Source organism: Strigops habroptila, chromosome 4, assembly GCF_004027225.2.
Source record: "Strigops habroptila isolate Jane chromosome 4, bStrHab1.2.pri, whole genome shotgun sequence".
In the NCBI taxonomy this organism is placed as follows: Eukaryota; Metazoa; Chordata; class Aves; order Psittaciformes; family Psittacidae; genus Strigops; species Strigops habroptila.
The window spans coordinates 59,697,250-59,720,374 of record NC_046358.1 but is presented as its reverse complement, the minus strand read 5'-3'; the positions used below and the strand labels follow the sequence as shown (position 1 = coordinate 59,720,374).

Below are 23,125 nucleotides of genomic sequence, written 5' to 3'. Positions count from 1 at the left end.
CTTCAGAACACTATATTCTGATAAAGTGAGATAACACCACTCTATAAACCAAGCAAACAGAGTTCAGACAATGCTGTTCCATGAAAGCAGTGAAACACAGTGAAGTGGTTTAACTCTTTGTTTGGTATCTTTTTGTTACATGGGGAAATGGGAAACTTAGAAGTCCATATTTCTGCTATCCCAAAGTCTCTGTTATCAAATTCTATGCAGGAATCCAATTAGCAATTAGGTACAAGCCCACAAAAATTACTTTTGGATAAGAAAGAGCTTTCTTCTCAAAGCATGAGCCAACCTCCTTGTAATGCCCTTAGAAATCAATCACATTCATCCTATAGAGATCAGACCTTCAATGAGAATGATACATTACAGAAATCCTCAAAGGTACTATTTCCAAGAGTGAGTAAATATTTCATTTACTATGTCAAACCATACTCAAATGGAGTGCATGGTTTAGAGTCAAATAAACCAAAATTCATTAACAGTGAGATCAAAGTGTAAGTTTGTTAGACCTCAGTTCAGGAAAGCATTTCAGCATATGCTTAGCTGAGTGTAAGAAGCCATTGAAAAGTAAAGGATGTTCTAAGCCAAATAACTTTCCTGTATTCAGACCCTCATCTTATAACCTCTGTCTGGTAGCATGCCCATATTACTGACCAGATTGATTAAATCCATCTTTTTGTTTGGAATTTCTTTTTGAAAATTGATATTGTCCTTGCTTTAAGGTGACTTCTCAGTGTTCTTAGTCAGTGTTACGTATATTCGTGTGAAATGTGTTGTGCACCCACTGCACAATCCTCTTCCACACTAGGATGGAAATGCAGCAGCAGCAGCACTAGCAGTTCCTTCACTCAAGGTACAGGCAGGGTCATAGACACTCAGTGTCACAGAAGGATGAATCCGGCTTTTCTATGAAAAGTTACTGCTCTTCAGCTGCAAGGGAAAAGTAAGAATCTGACAGAGGAGATGACAGTCATTCTAAGTGAAAGCCTGTCTTCACACGGCATTAAGTGTCCCAAGCTCAACTTCTCTTCAGTTTTACAATCACCTAAAAGTTGAATGCACATGCACACTGGAGTTACTTTGATGTGTACTAGGCCTTTTTCCGTGCTTTAACTTACACAAAAGAGTGGCTCCGGTATTTTCTTTTTAATCACTTCCCCTTCCAAAGTTCAAAAGTGATGCAGCATATAGTTTGTAATCAGATTTCCTGTAATCTCTGAAATTAAATTCAGGACAATTTAATTCAGTGGTTTATTAATTCTGACTAATATTAATTCCTGTGTGAAGTGTAACACTGTTTATCCAAACAGAACACAGGACCTGCCATCTAGACTTGTCGCTGGGTTTTCAGCTAAGAGAGACCTTTTCAAAGCAAATGATGCATAGTACTTAGGAGACACAATCCAATTTTGGGTAATGTGAGTTCTGAGATAAGAGTATCAGATAAATGAAAGTGTGGAGTATTCCGCTTACTAATTAACATTTCCAAAATTTCAAACGTTAGAACTTACTCCATGAAGTTATGAGAAACCCTCCAAGCATCATTTAAGAAACCAAGTTTCAGCACTTTTTCCTGTCTGTGTAGCTTAGATATCTTGCAGACTGATAGCAGAAGCTGGACCCTACGGGCTACTCAGTGAAGCTGCTGAAGTGAAAACTCCTGTGACTGCACTCCAAACCAGGCCAGCAGGCAGTAGTAATGAATCTCTGAAATAAATCTCAGCAAAGTTTAGAGCACTGTTGGGCTGTTTATAATTGCAAACAGAAACTGTATCAACTGTAGCAAGTTTTCAATAGTTTTATATTTGAATGTCTTGTTGTTTTAAATAATATTTACGAAACAGACCAATCCTAGGCAAACTTACCGAAGGAGATTCACTTGATGTAGATCAAGTAGATCAATAAAGAGTGCAGCACAGGAGGGATAAACCAAGGAAACACACTATAAAAAGGGAAGGTTCACACAACTGCACATGACAAGTTTGTCATACTTCTGAAGAGCACATTCACTTCAATTCCGTGTACATCTTACTACACTGCATAACCAGCAATCCCAGAGGGCTTCATTTTACATTCCCCATTTTATTATGTTCTAATCCAATTTGACACAGTAATATAAAAGAATGTATTGAATCCTCCTCTGCCCAGCAAAATGGCCTACTTCAAGGGAGCACTGTGGATATGCCTGAAATGTCAGCTTTACTGCAAACAATGCCATTCAATTGACCTATTATGCCATAAGTTTTCTTCTGTTTTCTAATAAGACTGAAAAATATTTTTTTTTATCCAAAACCAGGAGTTTTGATTCTTTGGACTATAACATCCGCTATCATCCCAGAGTTTGAAATTATTTCATAACACAGGCAAGTGTCAGCATAAAAACTTTCTACATGCTCAAAAGCAATCTGCCTCCAAACACAAATTTCCAATATCAGAATGATTGTTCTTCTAATCCCACATATTCTGAGCATAAAATATCTCTCCTGTAACACTGGCACTTTTTCCAACCAGAAAAAAGCAGCAGTGGGCTGTTTAATGAAAGAAATAATTAAGTGGATCAACCTTAGATGAACATGAAATGAACTAGATAAGCTTTTTGTATATCTACCAGACAGATTACACTGGTTTCTGGCTCATCAAGGGGAAAGATATATGTCATTTTTAGGCTGGGTTCCAGTAGCTGGTATGTTTTGTTTAGTAGTGTCTAAAAAGTGTTCAGGGCTTGGAGTGGGGTTTTTTTTGTTTGTTTCTGTAATGTTCATAGATTGATGGCATGTTTTGAAGAGAAAAGAGTTGTTAATATTTCCTTGGTTGCCGTCTTGAAACTCAGATGTGGTCAGGCAAAAATACATGGCTAGTCACAAAGTAAAATATACTATGAAAGACAGGTTGCTGTCAGATAGTCCATTTCAGATAAAGAACTTTCTCTTTAAGAAGATGCTAGGTATCCACTTGCATAACTTGCTGTACACCCAGAAAGGAAAATACTTTCTCAAGAATTGCTAGTTAAACATCAGCAGGCAGCTATAGGGCACAGAGAAGGATTTCTGGGAACTGGAAATCTAGTTCTGTTTCATACTGGCTGTTTGGATTCTCAAAATGCTTGGCTTTTGTCACTTGCTAAGCAAGTGGTCTTTCTAGATGAGTATTTAAAAGTGGCCTCCACTTAGAGCAGGGTGATAAAGAACAATGCACATTTCTATTCTTACCTGGGCCAGCATTTTCAAAAATGGCTACTCATTTTAGGAGGCAAAATTTGTGGCTTTGGTCTTACAGTATATACAGCTTTTGACACTGATGTTATCTTTTCACATATAGTTATACTTGAGATCTAGGCATGATACAATGAAAACTGTTCTTTTTCTGAGTGTCTAAACTTATATATACACTTTTTTAAAAAATTCTTAATTTCATAACACCCCATTGGCACCATTTTCTCAATTTAGCCCAAGGTTGTACAGCCTGGACTCACTTGTTTTCATGAATCTTTCAATAACATTCTAAAAGGATATTTACAACAGGATTTGCAGTGATTGTGCACCTAATAGTCTATAAATTGTAGCTACCATATTGACTCCTACCAGTTATCCTTATTGTATGATTCCTTCGAGGCCCTTTGCTGTATCCACCTCCTGTAAAGGTGTGAAGTAAATAGAAGCTGATAAAGGTAAAAGCAGTTGTTCAGATTCAAACTATGGTTTTCTCTCTATTTTCCAACAATTGGAAAGGATAAGAGATGGAAAGGATTCAAAAGGTTGCTTTGTTTTGAAGTACTTCTGCTTTTGTGTTTAGGTAAACATTGAAGAGTGCAGCATCCAGCCCCCAAAATTAAGAGATAATATATGATTATATGATAATACATTCATATATTCATTCAGTATGATAATATATTTCACTCACAAAAGGAGAGTGAAAATATAGAAGGAAAATACTTGTGAAAGAAAGGGAGAAGAGATTACAGAAAGACAATGCTGGGTAATACATACAGAATTTGAGAAGTAACATGTCACAGACTTTGGAGAATGTGTATGGTTTGCTGAATATCCAGAAGATAGTTATTGATAGTTTAAAGCTATAAAGAAACATAAGCTCTATATCAAGTTGTTTGACATCCAGAAAGAACCAGCATGTGCTGGAAGTTGCAAAGCCAAGAAATTGATTGCATCTGTTTTTAAGAATCTTCAAGCTCTTTCAGGGTATATGTAGTGGTCAGGAATACTATAGTATGTCAGATAATGCTGAATTCCTTTCACACAGAACAATAAAGAAAACCTTTTTTGTTTTGTTTTTTTTTTTAAGAGTTTAAGTTGCATGTTGATATACAAGCTAGTGTTTTGACAAAGAGAGAATTAGAAAGTAGGATGGCTCTAAGTATTTGAAATTCTGCATTCTAGAAATGCTAATTGTTCACTGCTGTTATTCTCAAGTTTGCCCAAGAAAGGATTTGAGAATTTGTATTTTTAGGCATTTATGTTGTATAACTGAGATGCAACTGGAATCATAACATTACCAGAAGGAAGTTTCAAGTTCTCTGTTTCAGAGATGTTAATGCCAACCACAATATGTGTGGAAGAGAGACAAAAAGAGACTACATTATTTCAGTCAGTTGTTTATGGAAAGCATAATAAAAATCTAAAATTCTGGAACCTGACCAAACCTACCAGATTTTTTGCAGTTCAAAACTATGGAAAAAAAACAACAACAAAAAATTCCTCAAAGGTTGCATTGCTCAGGAGCGTTCCTGCTAAGAGGCTGTGAGATGTTTAATGTGTGCCAAATGCACATGCATAGGTGCAGGTCATAATCCTTAGGGCTTATACCCTCAAAACTTCCTTCTTTGAAAGAAGTAGGTAAATACTGTCCCTAATTCATGGACAGTGGAACAGATGTGGACAAAAAGGATGTGACTCACTCAAGACACGACACTACTAAATCACAGAAATGAGACTGGGTCCAGAATCTGTAGATTCCTGGCACCAGCTTTAATCAACTCAATGTAGCACAGCTTATGTTCTTCGACAGATACTGGAGCTGGCAGTAAGTCAACTAAGTCCACCTACTCTGATTTTAAAAAATGTTTAGCTTGTCAAGATGTTTTAGCTAGTATTTCTAAAATTCCTCTTCTGGCAAGTTGCTGGGTTTAGAAGAGCAATGGCATTAAGCAAGATCTCAGGAAAGCATTTGAAGTGTTTACAATGATTATCAAAAATTCTTGAGTCAACAGTTTGAGAAGGAACAGAAGAAAACCAAATCTGTCTCTTTATGAAATCAATCCAAACCATCCACGTTATGTGCCATATCTGCTTTTTAGGACTATAGCAGTAAATGGGAAACACTAGTTGTTGGGGGGTTTTTTGGGTTTTTTTGTTGTTTGGTTTGTTTTTTTTTGTAATACAGAAAAGATATCCAGTATTAATCTGGTGTTCCATTTGTTTAAAACAAGTAGGCTTTGGCATCAGGGAGGCAGTCAGATGTTGACGTGGTCAAGTATCTGTTTAATTGATTTGCAATTACAAGTCTCTCTGGAAGAGATTGAATTGCAAACCTATGAGTCTTGCCCATTTATGCCAAAAGCTTAAGGAGCAACAACAATTATTTCATGGCTAGCCAAAGTCAGGCAGTAAACACAAGAGGTAAGATTCACCTCACTAAAATTTTAGGTTTATTAAAAGAACCCCAAAACCAAAACCCACAACCAAACCCATAAGTACCAAAACAGTACAGAAAGCATAATTGCTTTCAAGGGGTAGATCAGTGGATATTCAGCTTCTCCTAAGTCACAAAGGTCACTCTTTGTTTCATGATTTTTTCTGACTCTTCTTACTTAATCAAATGTACAGAAGAAATAAAAGTCCACTTGCAATGAATCATTTCACAGCCAGAAGATGATAAAAAGTCATAGATCTTTAATCCTTCAGATTTCTAAGGATCACCACAGTAAGCATGAAAAAGCAATTAATTAGCCTTCAGCATGAGTACAACAGGTACAGTGGTCATCATACAGCTGCTGTTTTTCCTACATTTTTTACATTATTTAATAACCACATATTTAAATGAATTCATTTCAAAACTGGGATTTTCCTTTTGTATTTCTGTTTTCTTTTTCAATCTAATGATTTTGCTAATTACTTTGTAAGAGAAGATTTGTCAGAAATGACATGCTTTTCAATGATGAGGAGACAGCACTCAGCCTGGCTAACCAAAGGGCAGATATGGTTATGTACAATTATATAGGGTAAAGATAAAATATTGATGTGTGTTTTCAGAAAATTTAAAAATAGCAGATGTCCAGTTATGTTTGGAGCAACCATGAAAATGATATTCAATAAAATTGGGAAGGGTCTGAAGTAAGAAGGAGTCAAATGCCTTGAAGACATATGGTATGGGAGGCATCTAGGCTGGTCCCAATCAGTGGTACAAGCACTCCAAGCTTGGTTCTAAAACCAATGGAGGCTATTCAGTGCAAGTGATTACCCAGCAGTCTTATAGCTCCACAGGCACGGTCAGAACCAGGATGAATCTTGTAATATCACTGAAGCCTCAGCTAACATTTATTGGGCTTTTTAGGACTAGTTTAAGAAAATGCTAATTCAGAGAATTGTGTATATGTGTATGTATCACTGGAAGTTTGCAGAACCCAGGAGTATGGCCATCAGAATTTCCAAGTGAGCTTTTTTCAGTCTGGATATTTATCTGCAAAAAGTATACAAAAAAACAAACAAACAAAAGAAACAAAGTCAAAACTAAAGCAGACAAAAAAACTCCAAACAAACATTTAGCAGAAATGGAACCATTTCAGTTAAATAATTTTAAAGGTGTTTGTTGGTTTTTTTAAGTCAGTATTTTGAGAAATTTCAAAATAAGATGTTTTGAGTTCTCATTTGGAATTTTCTTCTATGCAATATTTTAAAACATTTTGAAGGTTGAAATAGAAACAAAATGTCCTGTTTTCTATCAAAGAAAAATGTTTCAAGTGAGGGATATTCTGCTTCAAAATGGACATAGCTCAAAATTCCTTATGAAATTAAAATTCTGTTTTCCACACTGATTCTTCCCCTGCCCATCATATTCTTGAGCTCTCTCTTTTGTCTTTGTATCATACTTGTTTCCTTGGGGCAACAACCCCAGAACAGCAATAGTGCACAAATGGTATTTTCATCTATACATTAGCCGCATGCTAAAAATGGTTAGATCCAGTCCTAAATTCATATTTTTCTATATGTAGAATCTGTAACTATCCCTGTTCTATGCATACCCCTTCTCCTTTCTTCTCACCCTCCTCTGCTAATTCTTTTTCTCCAGAAACCTCTCTCTAACCAAGGCTCTCAGGAGTAGCCTGCAGTGAAATAGCTCGCAATAACATACGCGCTGCACGTAAAACAAAGCCAAAATGTGATCCTGGTCAGCCAAGCCTGTCCCTCAGTTATACTATCCAAAATTACTTAGTGGGAGCTGCAAACACACAAAAAAATTGCTCTAGCATTTTACAATTCATAGGCAGCAATTCTTCCAGCTGAGCAAAGAGCACTCGCACAGCGTTAAGGCTAAAATAGCTGTATTAAGGTAATCATCTTGGCTGTAACCATTCTGCACATAATTCAGGATTACACTGTGCCATGGCCTTTTTTCTACAGGGTTATATAACTTTCAATTTAAACATGTATTTAGCCAGGCAGGGAAAGAAATCACTTCAAACATGCATTTAATTATTGAACAGTTTGAGGAATGCTTACTTTGTCTTTTTTTTTTCCTAGCAGAGGTCATAGAAAGCATTTTCATAGCTTGTGCATTCATCCAAATTTCTGAAAAATCCTACTCTTTAAATTTAGTTTCAATATTTGGAGCCAAACTTGAAAGTATTCTTCCCTCTGAACATACCGTGCTTATGTGAAAAGCCTTAAGCCATTTTTAGTCTTTAATCCCCACAAGATACCACAGCCATCAAGCTTCTTTCTCCACCAAACGGTATTTCAGAGTTTTGCAATTTTCCTCTGTGTACAGTCTGTTTACCCAGTTCTCATGTTATTTTCCATGGTCTTATGTTTAAGCAGTAAGTGGGCTTTTTTGTTATTGTGTATTGTTTACTTAGGGATTAACTGTAACTGTGCTCCAAATTCTTACCAATACATAGTGGATATTTCTGCAGGGGATAGCCTACCCACTTGGGAAGCACCATACCTGACAGGCTGGCATACCAACACAACCTAAAATATGTGCTTGTTGGGGTACAGTCTTGACTTCACCTTTTCTAGTACACCTGTGTCCCAGGTAAATAAGTAGAAAAGAAAGTGCCACTATAAACAGGCTCTTCTTCACGCTAAAGATTTGTCTGTCCCCATTCAAACTCTTGTTAGAGAATGTAACCTGTCTCACATTTAACCGTTCAGGATTACAGGATCTTTCCAGAGTCCTGTTAGAGGGGACAAAACATTGTCTGTACAGAAGGAAAGAATTACTGGATCATAACTGTAGTGCTTCAGAGGCATGGGTTTTGTGCTTACAGGCTAAATTCTAGTGCTTGTTGAAATTAAGATTAGGGTGTACCATTTGCTAAGTAATCACACTCTTCAGACCTCCCCACTGCCTTTGTGGGGGGAAAACATTAGAAGTTCCAGCTGAAGTTTGAGCTGACTGGTTCCCACGATAAGGGCCTGCATGTGTATCTATAGCTTTTCTAGCATTTCTCCTAGTCTAGGAGACTTTTAGCAGCAAATTACATAGTTTGGAAGAAATAAAAGATTAAACTGAATGGACATAAATAAGAGTAGAAACCTTAAAAGACACACACTACGTTTTGCTAAGATATGATCAACAAGTACACTTCCAGATACTGTAGAGGCCCTGATTGTCCCTGGGAGGCCTCAGAAATGTACATGGCATGTACATGGCTCCCCAGCCCTTCAGAGCATTAGGGCCACTTCTGAGGCTCTGTAGAGAACCTTGCTCAGATTATTGCAGAAAGATACATATGCTCTTCATTCTTTCACTTTGTAAAAGGAATAGGTCACCTGGCAGACAAACTGTCTGAGGGAAGAGGGACAGAAAGGCAGCACTCTACCATGGTGAGCTATTTTTCTGAGAGCAGAGCTAAAGAAACAATGGCAAAACTGACTAAAAATTTTTTCATCAAGGTTTATTAGTCCCAAGTGTACTACCTTTTTACAGCAGAGATCTTAATTTTAACTTACTATTTAATTGAATTTTTCCTCATTTCTCTGATCGTTCAGGAAGATGTATCTGTATCAGAAGCAACATATAAAGTACGTTTCCTGAAAAAATCCAACAGGCCACTACCACATCCCTTTGTGCTTGCCTGGGTGGGATTAAATGACAAACACATGCAAACCTCCAAATTCTGCACCAGCCCTCACAAATACTGAAAGAGAATTTGCAATGCACACTCAAATTCTAGAATTATGGGTATGATGACTTCCATAGTTAGTCTCACTAAAGTCACTGGAAGTATTCATAAGGTAAATGAAGCATACAGTTGTTTGCAGTGTCTGAGCCTTCCTATGGCTCCCTAGCAGAGAATTAGAATGAGTATTTCACACCATGTACTTTGGTGAAGTGACAGGCTCAAACAATGAGACTCTATTAGCAACATCTGTAATATCATGACATTTGAGATGTGTATAGCTACATGTTTCTGGCGCTTCATTGCTTGATTAAACACCTTGCTCTATTTACTCAAGAAAACAGTAGTTACAAGCTACAGCTTACCTTAGTGAGTGCTTAATCATTCATTACTCCTTTCATCAGACAAACTCAAAATTAAAGCTACATACACCATCTGGAAGAAGATCTCTAACTAGTGATGGCATCTTGCTTGTGATGGGCACAGAAGCAGAAAACAACTGACAGCTGGTGGGTTTCACAGTTGATTATATGAACTATTGGGATAAAATTCCTCACTCAGATTCTTGGGCCAAATCCGGCATCTTAAAAATAACAGTTTATTGCAACATCAGAAAACATAACTTTGCTTGCCAAGTTACTGAGTACTAACAGCCACAGTGCAAGTGGCTGAAATCCACCACTCCTCCTAACTTCTAACATTTGCTCTTCTGTTTCCTGCAGTAAAGTTATTTTAAAAGGAGTGGTGAATAGGAGACTTGCAGTATCATCCAATGTCTAATATTTTCTATTCATATAGAAACTGCTACCCAAACACTATGAAAGTTAACACACAGGACTAAAAGAACAATTCCCCATACTGTATTTGGTATATTTGTTTTCAGAACTCATAGAAATCTTTACGTGTTTTCTTTTTAAAAGCATGCTGGGGTTTCAAAAATACTTTTAAAAGCCAGCTGTGGTTTAATCAACTATCTGATCTACATTACGGTAACTTTTGAACAACCCCAACAATAAAATACATACGTATTCAGTAAAGGGAAACAAAAGTGTATACAAAAAAAATAGGAAGAAAACAGCAGACTTACTTTGGTTTTGAGCCCCCTAGAGAGTTAGCTATGATCATCAGGAAGAAAGGAATCACTTTAAAATAATGAAAACCTTTCAATGTCTGTACTCCACTGAACACAGAATCTTACAGTAAATGCTAATTGAACAATAAACTTCACTCTATTGGGACCACAACATTTTATGCAAGTAGAAATGAGTAGTAGTCAGGATGAGATCTTGATTCTACTGTAAAGTCAGGCAAAGAATTCCCACTGAAGCTCAGATTTCATGCATATCCTCTTGCTATAGTTTGGAAATAGTCTTGTAAACAGTAAAAATAACTTGAGATATACAACAGAAAATTCACTACAACAACAGAATAAACAAATTACCATCCTTTTATTCCTGTCTGCAAAATAAATACATGGCAATGACCCGCTCAACAAAGATTTTAATCTTCTCCTCACCCAAAATTTACTGGCTAAAATATGAATGAGTTATCAAATTTGGTCCTGGAGAAAGCAGGTAAAAATCTCTCAGAAATTGCCTGAGCTCTACATCCACATCTTCAACTTTTGACTTGGGCAGCAGTCATAATAGAAAGAAACCGGAATAGGTTATTTTCCCTCAAGGTTTTCTGCTTGAGTCCCTGTAACCCATTACTTTCAGTAGCTCAGCACTGTTTCTCATTTGCCAGCTCCTTTTCCAAATCCTTTACTTTATTCAATATAATATATGGAGTGGCGGCATTCTTGGGAAAAACTTCATTCAACACAAAGCTTTTATTATAAAACAACATATAAAAAGCTTTTAATCCTATCTATAACTGTAATACTTTGTTCATAAAAATATGGGTATTTTTAAAAACAAACCAGTACGTATAGCACTGGATTTTCATTCTCTTCACCCCCATCCAGTCACTCTCTTGTTCATCTCAAAAATGATTTCTTTCAGGAAAACTTTCAGAGCTAAAGCAGCACAGTTCTTTTCAGACAGTCTTGCTCCAGAAGTCAGGATGGTCAGAGATAACTACACTAAATTCTTTCAGAATTTTGCTTCCTTCGAAAAAATCGAAGTCAGGCCCTTTTAAGGGTCAAAGTGAGTACCCCAAATCATTGGTCATTCTCAAAGTAACAAAGAGTTCTAAAGTGAACTCACCACTTAGGACAAATCAATTCACAGCTTTGATTTCCTTTCAAAACTATCAAATTATTTAAATTACAAGCAACTAAACCAAAATTTTGAGAAGGCATCTAAGTGACTGCAAGATACTGTTTACTAAATCACTCACAGACATTCAAAAAATATACTTAATAACACTAGTTATTCTGAACAGAAACATAACCAGGTAATAGTCTGGGCAGCTCACTGGACTAACCTCACACAAATGCATGTGATGCCATTGGAAAGGGAGTAAAACAAGCCACAGAAAAAAATCATTTTCCTCTCTAGGGACATTTCACATGTAGCATGTGTAAAGTAAAACAAGTTAGAAGACAAGTATTCTAAGAGGAGGAAGTGCTGTTGACTCACTTTTATGGACTTAAAGCACTAAAGCACTTCTATATTTAGTGCTCCCTTTATCTCACGTCTTAGACTCCCCCCTGTGCATTCTTTAAGACAGAAAACATGCTCATTAAACTGGTCCTGAAATTGCCTGCAGTACACGTCTAAATATAATAGGGAGGCACAAGCATATCTGATAGAGAACAAGTATTACAGAAAAAGAACTGTTATCACACTCTACACAATCACATCTTCCCCTCCTCACGCTGTAGGCACCTGGATGTTACACTTGATTTCAGAGTCTGCATTTTCTAAAATGGATTTCTGTTTTCCTCCTTCCTCTTTCTTCAGCATCCTCACAGTCTTCAGTTTCACTTTAAAGCTCTTTTTTCTGTACAGCTCCTGAGTATATGTAGTAGTGTATTGGTAAACTGCCTAGCAGCTTCAAGATTAAAATTATTTGCAAGGTAGGTGAATGATACACAGCAACAACATAAATTCTCCTTCACCAAATTCACATAGCCTAAGTATCCTAATGGCAATAGGCCAGCACTGTCTGTGAAGGAAAGAGAGTAGCTGGATTTGCGTGAGCTTTTGGGCAGCATCAGCAGTTAAGATACTAAGAAACACTGAAATGTTCCTGGCATCACCTAAGAGAAGTGGTAAAAGTAATCCCTTATTGCTAGATCACCACAGATTCCACAGCATTGATTCAGGAAGTTTTGCCCTGAGAGGGTTTGATACCAGCATCCTGTCAGCATGCTCGACAGTCAGCAAATTTTACAGTCTGTTATGAAATTGTTAGAGGCATCTCTGGGGGGAAACAGAGGAGCCTACCTTCTTGTCCATGTCCCTCACCACACCCCAAAAGAAGAACCACCAAACCCCTAACTTCTCTCCTGATTCAAATATGAAGTTTTCTTTGTATCATGGTTTAAGAAATAATGGATGAAAGCAGTTCTCTTTTTCACACTTCTGGAATGATGCTGTCTTGTTATCATTCTTTTGTCATTCTCATTCTTCTTTCCTTCCTCTATTATTTTAATTCCTTTTGTATTTGAAAACCAGAGAGTTTCTGCAGCTTAAAATGAGACAATTAAAAAAAAAAAAAAAAAGATACAGTATTAAAGATTTAGAGTTTTGTCTATTTTGGCACATTTAATACATGTGTTTTATAGGATTAACCTTAGCATCCATGATTATATTCTTACATTTATCTTGTAATTAAAATGGAATTGCTGTGCAAGGACAATCAAAGCAGTACAACTGCTCACTTTTTCACCCAATCTGTTAGCAGAATATTGCTAGCAGTGAAGTAGTCTCTTTACCTTGGTTGCTTTGCTTTGAAATTTGCAGGGATTTTCATTCCAAATGACCCATTTAAATAAATTAAAAAGGAGTAAATGAAACTTCTATAGAAATTGCTCTTCTGTTGTTAAAAGTGAGTAATATTATAGAGAAGTGTTACTAGTAAAATGCATGTTGTGAAATTTAGTTGTGCTTTCAGCCTAATGGAAGTTATATGGAATGCTCTTGGACATGTTTTTGAGCCATAATGATCCCTTTTCACCATTTTCCTTACATTGATAATTTCTGTGGATGGTGCATTTGAGTCTGACAGGCCACTGGTGTTACTGATACAGGTGACATCACTGGCCAACTTTTTATGTTTAGTTGCACCACTAAATAGTAACCAAGTCCATTTCAAAGGTAACAGGATTTCGACATCAGGGAGTGCTAGAAAAAAAGCTACTTTTAGCCAACATACATCATAACACAGCACGACAGAATTGTCTCTAGAGAAACAAAACACATGGAGAAACTTCAACAGAAAGATACTTGATCGTTGGCTTTAAAATCATAAGGAAACCCAGGAAAGGTACCTTTTTGAAAGAAAGAATAACTTTAAATCATGATGAAGAAAATCTCTATGTAACTTGTAGGAAAAAAAAAAGATAGAAGAAATAGATTCATAAAATGATGCTTCTTTTCCCACCTGCTAAATGGGCACTGAACTTAAAGGGAGTTGTGTATAGAAAATGTTACTTTTGAAAAGTCTGCCTTAGGTATACCTTATTAACAGAGGTAATAATTCTTTTATTACTTTTTAGTGGGATGAGAAGCCAAAAAAGATCAAAAAGAGAGGAAGATCACAGCAGGGATTTCATTGAACTTGAATTTGATATCCACATATTGGATGAATTTTTAAAGGATTATACAGAATTTGAATTAATGGCAATACACTGTTCACTGATAGTTATTTTAATGGTCTGTGAAAGGAGCCCATTATGTTCAAGTTGTCAAAATCTAGGGGCAAAGTGCTTTTTTGCTGCCTGTTTACAATGAACAAAGCACATGTGCTTCTCCAGCTTCTGCATTCATTACACTGGAGCCTTGAGCAGAATGAAGCCCTCCTGGCCTTCCCAGGGCATGCACACAGATATGTGTATAGCAGACCACCATATCTTCGCTATTGAAATTAGACCGGGGATGGAATTACACAGCAGATGAGAAAATACAACAAGAGATGTCTGTTTTAAAATAAAAAATAAAAAATAAAAAATAATAAGAAAAAGATATCTCAGAGAAAAGCTCTGGAAGGGCAAGAAAGACATGTGACTGCAACTCAGAGTTTGACAGTAGCTTTCTGTTTTTCAAGCACACGATGTTATTTGGACTGTTCTCTTTTTCATAGAAGCTTCTTCAAAACCAAAATTGTAGAGCAAACTTTTACTTAGACTAAAAGTAGATTCAGATTTATGAAAATAGCCTTTCTTTGTTACCCATTTTGCGTACAACCTGTGCTAAGCCTGAGTAGCAAGGAAGTGAGTACAGAACAGCTAATGTAAGTATCATGAATATGTCCACAAAACACTATAGGTGCTTACACGGACTGAAAAGAAAATGTTTGTTTGTCTGTTTTTCCCTGATACTGTGATTCTCTCCATCTTTTTTCAGCACTACTCAGATACTTAGTTTTTCTCCTTTTCAGAATGATGTGCTCAGAATGCACGATATAAAAGACGTCTGCTTTACACATGTCGTGGTTTAACCCAGGACAACACAACACAAAACGCCTGCACTGATGATGGCATTCAGTGCTAAGAAAGGGTGAGGAACTGTTCACATGGCCCAAAGCTTTAGTATCATCTCATTTTAGCAGCATGTCTATATGAGCGTTTTTAATACAGAATGGCCAGTCTGTGAGCCTTTATCTGTAATGAACATTGTGTCAGCAGGGCACAAGGGCTGGCTGCTCCATGCACCAAGAGCATGGGGGGCCCTTGCTGCTGCTGGGCAGGACCTCACCAGCCAGCTTCCATCCCACTGCCCCAGTCAGGTGAACTGGGGGGGCAGCCTTTGGCATCAGCCAGCTCCCTGGGGATGAGCCAAGCCAGGTTGAGATTTCTGCCCATGGATGGACCCGGCTCAGCAAGTCCCATGGCCAGGCAGGGCAAGACTGTGGGGAGCTGGAGACCAGCATCCTACCATGTCACTGAGGCAGGGTCCAACAGCCCTGGACAGGGCTGAAATGGGGACCTTTTGGGGAAATGGCACTATTGGTGGGGTGAGTGGAAAGTCGTGGCGGGTGGTCAGGGCCAGTAAGACCTGTTAAGGCCCTCAGGACCCTGACAATCTGATTGCTTTCAGTCTTGGTACATGAACACATAATTGGCTGGGGTTAGAAGATGGAGTATCTTTTGATATTTTAGTGGAGTTGGAAGTGCAGGTGCAGCCATTATAACTCACAATAGAGTAAAAGGCCAATCCATTAATTTCCATACAAATTTAAGTTTAAATTGACATTTTATTTTTAACACACTAAGAAAAAAATACTAACAAGCAACATATTTTGGATTAAAATATTTTGATTAGTTTACTTATTTTAAAGCCAGTTTTCTCCCTTACAATTTTTCTTGAATGCATTTGAGATTTTCATTATTAGTGGGATATTGAGATAATTAAACATTACTTTCAACTTATATCAGAATGGAAGCAAGAGGTAACTGTCAAATAATTCATGGTAGAAATAATTTTATGCATTAGAATGGATTTGCTGCTTCATTTTCTTCAAGCTTACATTTGCCTAGAGGTAGTGAATACTTAACATGTAATTTAGCCTCTCTTGTTACAACGAGCTATGATTTAACCTTGAAACCATGAGGGTTTGTTTTCTCATTGCTTTCCATCTGCATGATGTTGGTTTATCAAAAGTTTTCTTTAAAGTAAGCAAGGTTGGCCCACCCACATTAGCCTATATGGTAAGGTATTGTGCACTACAATGCCATTAACCTCCATTTTCTTTGGGTTTTTTTCAATGTCAGTATTTCACCAAAAATTGAGGTCTAATCCAAATCAGTTACAGCCTGATGATAAATTCCTGGGTTTGGCATGACAGATACTGATGGACATTCATTAAAAGGTTTGGTTCTCATTTTGGAAAACTACTGTCCATTTTTCCAGGTTGCACTGTTGGATTGTCTTGTGAAACTGCCCTCTGTGAGGCATCCCCTGTCTGCCTGACTTACTTGTCCTTCTATTTTTACGATCTTCACCTAACACCAAAGCTCATGTTTCCCAGCAAAGCTCTCCCTTACATTTCCTTTTGAGAAAACAGTTGTCCTCCAAGCATCTATTCCTATAGAGATCAATTTCTATGTCATTGCTGTTCCCAAGCTTGTCGACATTTCTAAAGCACCACTGCCTTCTCTGCAAAGGTTTGACTTAGCTCTGTGCTCAAGTACTCTCCTTTAGAACTTTAGCAATTTGAAATCAAACCCACCCTCAAGAGGCTTCCCTTTCAAAAGACTTTTGAAGCCCAGTACCAAAGGTGGCAACCTGTAAACGCTGACAAGGTAGGATACACTGAAGGTGGGATATACTAGAAGATAAGGAGCAGCAAATCTGTCCAGAGCACCTCGCTTGTAAACTCATGTCTTACAGGTTATGACATTTTCATTCATAAATATTAGATCAGGAAGACAAAATTATTTTATCTAGCTCTCAAGCATTCCCTATCCTCCACACATGCGCCTCCTATCTCCCGGTGACAATCAACATGGTAAAAGGCAGTCTGCAATGCCTGGAAAAGAAGAGTTAAGGCAGACTTTTCTGTATTATTAAATCTATACTGAACTTCATATTATGTAGAAAGCAAGAAGTCATAGAAGACTTGCAAAAAGCAATAACAAATGAAGAAAACAAAACAGTTTTCAGAGGAACAGTTTAACTTGCAAGGAGAAACTTAAACTTTAATTAGTTTCTTTCTCTGACCAATGATGCCATCTAATAAGCCTTCAGAAACAACTCTATGCGCACTCTGTCTCAATAACCAAAGTTACTACAGAAGTTTCATTTTCAGAATGCCTCATTTCTGGTTTTTGTGTGAAATAAATTTCTGACACAGCCACACATACATAAACAGGACAAGTACTCCAACTTTTCCAGTCATGTTTCTACTGTTTTTCATTAGCTCAGTTCAGACTATCTATCTCCCAAGTTCATCAATTTAGTTTGAACAAATGAAGACATTAACTCAATGTCAATGGCTACAGGATAATTCATTAGATTCGCTCTTAGGCCAAGATTCAGCAAAGCATTTTAGTTGTTGGGAATTGAAAAGCTATGTAAAGGATTCAAAGCCAGTAAAATCTATAGGATTTCAGCATAGGTTTAAAAATAAGTATGTATGTGCAGTTTAGTGAATGGAGTCTTTTTTAAAGTAAGGATCTTATTACAGAATAATTTATCAATAAAGACTTAAATGACTTGATGGACTGAGGACAATCACTGCCATCCTATTTACAGGATACAAATTATGACAATCCAGATGTTGGGATTTTAGAGAGATAGGTACATTGACTGCCTGACCGGAAAAGACCTCTGTCCTTGACTTACTAAGGACACTGTGGCAAGAGCAAGTTATGGGTATGTTCTTCTCAAAGATGTTAACTGGATTTGTTCTGAAATATATAAAGGTGAAGGGCTTATCTTTTGACTCCAGCCATCACATTCTGAGATATCTTGACTGACTGGCACAACACAAAGTCATGTCTGGAGGATCCTCCTTATGTGGACTGCAGTGATCTGCGTTAAAGCAGTTATGACACAAGGATGATGGAAAAAGGAGAGAAAAAAAAATCCATATTAAAAGATCTTCAGGCTCTGAAGTGGAGATGGAGGATATGCTACCTGCTGGGTGCTTTACTTTTGATACTGTTTTATATAGAAATTGCCAAAATACTAGGCAAAACTATGAGTAAGTTAAAATAAGAAAATAAACTCCCTGAGCTCATAGTGGCTCTCTACAACCCAGTCTGAAGGAAGGATTCATACTTCTCTCAGTCCCCACGAAGTACAGCACAAAGTTGTGGTATTCAGATTTGGTCTGTCAGGCAAGACTTCTGACTGACCATAAGGTGCTTCAGAATGCCTCAGAGATAAGGTAATAGAAACTCTGTTGTGGTATTGCCTTGGCATTACTGATGTAATTTCTAATAGAGAAAAATCGAGCCACATAGTTAAGCAGCAAAGTTGAAGTTAAACTTCTCTGTCAAGAGGGTATTTTTTTCTTTAAATTACAACACGCAACATCTTCCGTTTGCTGGATGGCTGAAGTGCTTTCTTTCTCCCCTGTAAGGGTTTTTTACTTAGATTCTTTAGCTGATTAGTCATGCAAGAACCTTGTAGCTCCCCAGTGCTTTTATCAATCTGTAGTAGTAAATGCTGTAACACAGACAAGCCCATGGAGAGAGGGATTCAAATGTGCATTTTCTTATCCCGCCTTTTTGTGCATCCCACCAGACTAGCTTCCCTATATATATGCTTTGTACAGTTGTGTAGGCATAAAAGTTGATAGCCAGTCTGTGACTTGACATGAAAATTATATTGTGTACCCAAAGCAGTATAAAATCCAGAATGAATTACATGCAAATACTTCCACTTTCTTGTATTCCTTCACTGTAGGGAAACCAAGTTTCAGAATTTTTTTCCATGTTCTTTCCTGGGAAATGAAATCAGACTAATATATATACCTAGACCTATATACCTAGGTGTAAAAGCTTCTTTACTTACTTGCTTTCATTTTTTAAGGAAACCATGAATAAAGAAAGACAACAAAATGCAAAAAATGGAATCACTCTGAGAAAATAATACAATTTGCAAATTAACTTAAAGCATGAAGTATAGCCTGACATTGATGTATTGAAAGAATAATTGTAAAGGATAGGCCATTCCCATTTTTCCACAAACTTTACTTAATCATATCTCTGAAGATAGATTTTGATTGAGGCATTAATAAATATCTACTTCACTAGAGTTCATTTCTTTGATGCTAAGATGTCATGAAAATAGAATTTTCCAGTCATATCTTCTCTATTCATCTTAAAATGTGTAATGAGAAACCAGTTGGCACTCTTCTAGTCACATGCAAATCAATTAAAATCAAACATTTCTAAAGAGTTTTTATCAATATACATTTCTCATAGATATAACTCAAAGTAACTCTATGATTAAATAATCAAAAATGTAGAGCTAACTTCATGAGTTCATCATGTTAGATACTTCAGATTTACTATCATTGCCAAACAGATTAGAGTCTCAAATTTCTTTAATATAGTATTTGCGTATTATTTGTGTCCTGGACATGTACCTCAACTGAATATTTCAGTTCACTTAGATCTGAATCTAGACTTCTCAACACAGAAGAACAACTTAATAAATCTATATCCCCAAAACCAGATAGCACTCCTTAAAATATTTTTAATTCATTTAGACTCAGCACAGATACCTAGTATACTTAAAATATCCTCAGCAGAGTGTAGCTCTTCTAACATAAATCCTTGCAAAATTAAACCCCCCACATTATCAAATATTAGAATGATGTTCACTAAAATTTGTCTTGCATTAAAGAAGTATAATTCCATTAATTCCAAGAAAGATTATGAAATAACTAGGAAGATTTATTTTTTGTTTAAAATAAAACTCATATTCTTCAGCTAGGATGGAAAAAAAAGAAAAGAATTTAATTAAATACTGGTAATCAATCCCTTCTGTGCTTTAAAAGCTCAAATAATAACATCTCATTTCATGAAACCTCAGAAATTTTCCTGTTTTCCAGTGACCTCTTCAGAGATATGTGTAACTGCAAAAGGAGGTCGTATGCAAAGTTACCATTGCCTGAGCTGTACAGCTCTGACAGAGCAATAAGAACTTACAAAGTCTCTAAAATCACTAGTGCCTTAAAAAACTCTTTTGACAGCCACTTTAAAATAAGCGAGCAAGGGCACCACTGCCTGTGAATGCTCTCATTAATGGTAAGTTGATGAAATGCATAAAAATACATGGGAGCACAATCCATAATTAGTGTTATTTTTACAACATACCAGAAAAGTAAATAAGTAGTGTCTGTCTTTTTATAGCTGGGGAGCTGAGGAACCTGGTATAATTGAGACATATGCTTTAATTAGAATGGCACAGGCACTATGTGATAGCAAGCCTGTCACAGCTTGTCTGCTCCAGAAATAAAAAATGCAAGTTTCAGAAAACTGATTGCCTAACTGGTGGACAGCATACCTTCTAGAGAAGAGGCAAAAACAGAAGTTGGAACCTATAATTTGTCTTGTTTCCTTCCATCCCTTGCTGCCTGTTTTGCGTGATTTTACGTACCTGTTCCCTGCACCCAAATGTATTTATGAAAATGGAAAGGAGAAATCTGATCTCAAATATCATACCCATTTGTCAGAAACTGCCCAATGATGAGGTAACTCTCAGGTTTCACAGGGAAGGTTTGATCCAGCCTGAGCTTCTTAACTCAGCCTCCAAGGAATCAAATGTGAAGCCATTTAAGGGCCCATTGTCACAGTCCTCTCTAAGATTATACATCTCCATGTTCAATGTGCTGAGTTAGACTCACCTAAGTACTGGCATAGAGCTGTTGACACAGTACTGGGGAGTGATTTATCCTGCAGGCTAATCTCTAGCAAAATTAATCATTTTAAAATATATAAATTCCGTTTGACTATAGACTAACAAGCTATTAACATTACTATTGGAATTCAGCATTTTAAAAGATATATTAGTTTTGTGTTAATTTTACGGGGGGGGGGGAAGCAGGAACAATAAACCTTTAGGTAGAAGCCACTGAAAGTTACTCAGATAATATGATTTTTATGATACATTAAATATTTTCACCAGAAATGGAACAAGAAAGAAGCATAATGGGATGGAGGACTCTTGTCTCTATGCTCCTAATGGCAGTGAAAGGGTCCTGTCTATTTTGAGGTTGCAGTACAGGATTCGTTCCCTTTGTGAAGAGGTGGTTTTCAGGCAAATCTTGTGATTTACCTCTCCAGTTTGAACTCTCCAGCTGACTGCTTACCCAATACTGAATATATACAACTCTCTTAGGTAACACCATGCAAATTTTTAACGAAGAAACTTGATACTCTTACCCTATTGAATAAGGGCTCAGAGACAAATCTAGGTGGGATTATCAGAAACAGCCTGTGCAGCTCACTGTAGGACACACCTAAAAACATTGAAGCACTCAGCCATCACCCCAAGCCTCAAGCTGAAGCCTGGGGCACTGGAAAAACAAAGCAGACACCAATCTTGTTCTACATTTTTAGAATACAGGGATGAGCAGGTTATAGATTAAAAATGGAGGCAGTGCTTTCTTCCTCTCAACGTGGACAGTTTTTGAGGACAATGGGAGAGTAGCCTGGACCTTAGTTCTTACAATATGCTACCTGCTGAACAGGACTAGAAGAAAAATAGTGCAGACCATACTCATATTGAAAAAATCATTGTTATAATTTAATTATCTCCTGGATATTTTATTTAAGTTATTAATACTGTTAACCAGCCTTTTGGTCTGATTATATTAGGGCTGACCTGGTTGCTCTATAACATGCACAGTACAGTATTGCCACCACACTAAATAAAGTTAGACACAAATTTGGAATGTACAAAATGCATGACTTGATAACCTACAATATTATGAAATCTTTTCCTAAGCAGGAATTTTAAAATGTGTCTCTGGCAGTGTAATATTTATATCACCACATTTTGTCAAGCATACATAGTAACATATAAGTACTCAATTCAAACAGAAGCATAATTCTTGCATTAGATCCTTCTATGCTTTTGAATTCTGTTCCTTCAGGCTATTTCTTGGTAATACAGTACACCTCCAGTGACAATCCATGGCTTAAGCCATGTGGCTCAGTGATTTTAAACCAGTGAAGATATGTAATAATCTTCTCTGTGTTCTGTTACACAGACCTCGGTTCTGTTAAGAAAATGAATTTATTATAAGGACCTGTGTTTACTGTGTTTTACAGTCATTCCTGCCTGCAACACCACTAATCTCCAGCCAGAGCATGTTGCCTGTTCCACTGTAGTTACCCACATAGATGAACACTCACAAGCAAATTCTATGGTGCAGTCACAGTTTTTGGTTCTCTTTGAAGAATATTCACTTGTTAAGTTGAACCTTGAAGCCCCAAAAGCAAAATTTACAATGTTTGGAACAGTTAAAAATGTTGCCCTTTCATTACAGAAAACAGGGGTAAGCAGGGTGGACTAGCCAGAGCACTGGCAAAAGCTATCTTTCCCAAGTTAGAAGATCTATCTTTCCCAAATTAAGACAACATTTACAAGTAACCAGTATTATGGAGTAGTAGTTAATTCCCTACAAATCAAAATGAAATTGCGAGAAGAAAAGGCTGCTTTTTGAGACTCAGAGAAGGATTTGCATGCCAAAAAGTATGTTTCTTTCCTGCTGCTGCCTGCAAGCTTTCCTTCAGTTTCATTCTCAGACTTCCATGGTTAGATTACTGCTAGCATTGGCTTATGAACAGACTGAATCTCACAATCGTCTGTGATCTAGCGCTATAACACATCCAACTTCTAGAACTGGAAAAGACTGAAGAAATTACAGGCTCTGTTTCCAGTTTAACAATGTTTTTCTGTGCAATGCCCAGTGCAATTTTTGAAAAAGCATCAACAAAGTATTATTGTCATTGCAGCATTTGCTAAAAAGTGCATCACAGTGTAGGTGATGATTATTTTTCAAGCATAAGGCAAAGCTTGTGTAGTATTATGGCATGATTCCTAACACAAAATTCAACACATATGATCTCTTTTTTCCTAACCAGTTCAGTTATGCAGAGGGTTAACATTTTTTTCCTGGAATTTGTATCTAAAACAG

The 23,125-nt window shown here is 36.9% G+C and overlaps 1 protein-coding gene across 4 annotated transcripts in view; it reads left to right on the top strand.

Annotated features, from left to right (window-relative positions):
* SYT9 (synaptotagmin 9) overlaps nucleotides 1–23,125 on the top strand; it is a 76,342-nt gene that overhangs the window by 42,906 nt on the left and 10,311 nt on the right. The gene's annotated exons all lie outside the window — the stretch shown is intronic.